A 2101-nucleotide genomic window follows, 5' to 3' on the forward strand; every position below is an offset into this window, starting at 1 on the left:
CCTCCTCTGCAGCTGCTTTCCGCACCTCAGGTACCGCTACCTTCCCCACCTCCACCGAGCCAGTAGCCATCGTCACAGCTAAGGCTGCTGCCTGCGCAGGGACCACCTCCGTCTCCAGCGCTGAAGCACCCGGACCAGTCACCTCCACTGACGGTACCACCTCCATTGCACCAGGGGGCGCAGCTGGCCTGCCAGTACTTCGTCCCGCCTGAGGCCGAAGACCCCGCCCTAAGCATGGCGGCATAAGAGACTCTCCTTTCTGGGAAGTTCCTGTACATGTGCTCCCCACTTCCACACAAGTTGCAGGCCTTTGGGGCCGTGCAGTCCTTCGCCTCATGGTCCTCCGCCAAACAGTGCCTACACTTCTTTTCAATGCAGTCCTGCTTCACATGTCCAAACCCCCCGCACTTCCTGCAGTACACCGGCTGTCCGGGGTACCATAAGTAGCCTCGGTTTGGCCCAATTGCAAACGACCCCGGCGGGTGGGTTAAACCTCCCACCCCCTTAGTGTCAGGTTTAAGGCGCACATTGTACTGTCTTTTCCCATTCCAGAACCCGTATTTGTCTCTTACCTTGCGGCCCTCTCTGATGTCGCTGCAGTACCTTGCCAGGAATCCCAAAATGTCCTCCTCCTTTACAAAAGGGTTGTAGAGGTGAATGGTCAATGGACGTGTAGCGGCTTGGTGTATAGCAGATGCACCGCGATCCCCTCCAAAATGGCTTCCTCCTTTTTCTCCATGTAGGCCCGGTGAAACTTGAAGCATGCAACTTCCGAAAAAAAAGTGAGGTCAAAGAAACCTCTATTTGAAAAATCTTGCAGACAATACACACTCTCCGGGTCAATGGAAAAGACTCCTTGTAACAACTCTTTGACGCAAAAACCAATGTTGAAATCTTTTCTTCTTTGGGCATTACTCGCCATCTCCAAACGCACAGTATTCTGAAGCCGCATCCTGTGGACCGGCACTCCTCTGTCTTCCGTCGTCATCGCTGTAAATCCTCTTGATCTTAGCCAAAAGGCCGAGAAGCGATGGCCTGAAAATTGGCCACAGCTGGCCGCCGCCGCCCAGGGGGCCGGGAATCCGATCGCGGGGTCCGGCCGGACCTAGTCCCCGCTCGCCATTGGTCCGGGGCCCCCTCAACACTTCCCCCGGGACCTCTGGCCGTCACCTCAGCCCCACCCACCCACCCACAAAGCCCCACGTCCCCTGCCACGGTAGCTACATACATGCTAAAGGCTCTTATCGCTGTTTAATTGCACAAGCACTCGCAGAACAGCTATGTAATTACCTAGCTAAGCAAGCAAGGAGGCAGTCCATACTCTATAACACATGTACCTGACAAGTCACAAACCAGGGACACGTGGCAACAAGTCATCAACAAGCTCTCTTAAGAACAGAAAAGTCGCCCCGTCCGGCGGGCGGAGCATCCAAAAATAGCACAAACTCAGGAGTGTTCCTCTCCATGGAAATCTTTAGTAAAAGGCGAAAGATTTGTGCGTGATGAAGAGAAACCCGAGCACACGTGGCCTCTCGCCGTCACCAGCCGCCGTAGGCCCTCCCGGCCCGGAGCCGCAGGCCCAGAGTTGTCCGCCGGCGCCCCCCCGCGTTTTCTGCGGAAGAGGGAGAGGAGACGCAATAACCGCCCGACTGGCAGAGGGCGCAAGCGAGCCACGGACCGCTGCAAACCGGCTTGCTAGCTGACTTACTTAACTAACTTCACTTACCCAGCTAGCTGACGAAGAATGATAGAAAGATAAAAAGAACGAAAGAAAGACACACGATAAAACTATTTCTTTTATTTAAAAAAATAATAATAATAAACCCCCACAAGGACTCAGTTGCTTGTCTACTCCATGAAGAAAAAGAAGCAGAAGCAGCAGCAGCATTCACCTTTCCTTTGCACCCAAAAATAGAGGCGCACCGTTCCCGGACGTACTGCAATACCGGGTCGATGCGTGGAGCGGACGGAGCAAGCTCCTTCTCCGACTCCCAGTCTCAAAAATCCGTTTAATATGTAGTCCCCAGATAGGGGACGTATCAGATATTAAACTGATAAGAACAGATTTTTTTTTTTTTTTTTTTTTTTTTTTTTAAACACT

The 2101-nt window shown here is 52.9% G+C and overlaps 2 non-coding genes across 2 annotated transcripts; both read right to left on the reverse strand.

The window, feature by feature from the left end:
* Positions 1 to 1405: 1405 nt before the first annotated feature.
* Positions 1406 to 1522, reverse strand: LOC135245378 (U5 spliceosomal RNA). Its single transcript, XR_010327210.1, has one exon. It is a non-coding gene; the product is annotated as a U5 spliceosomal RNA (small nuclear RNA).
* Positions 1523 to 1912: 390 nt separating this feature from the next.
* Positions 1913 to 2101, reverse strand: LOC135245401 (U2 spliceosomal RNA). The gene has a single exon (XR_010327224.1). It is a non-coding gene; the product is annotated as a U2 spliceosomal RNA (small nuclear RNA).

The sequence above is a fragment of the Anguilla rostrata genome, chromosome 18 (genome assembly GCF_018555375.3).
Source record: "Anguilla rostrata isolate EN2019 chromosome 18, ASM1855537v3, whole genome shotgun sequence".
Taxonomy (NCBI): Eukaryota; Metazoa; Chordata; class Actinopteri; order Anguilliformes; family Anguillidae; genus Anguilla; species Anguilla rostrata.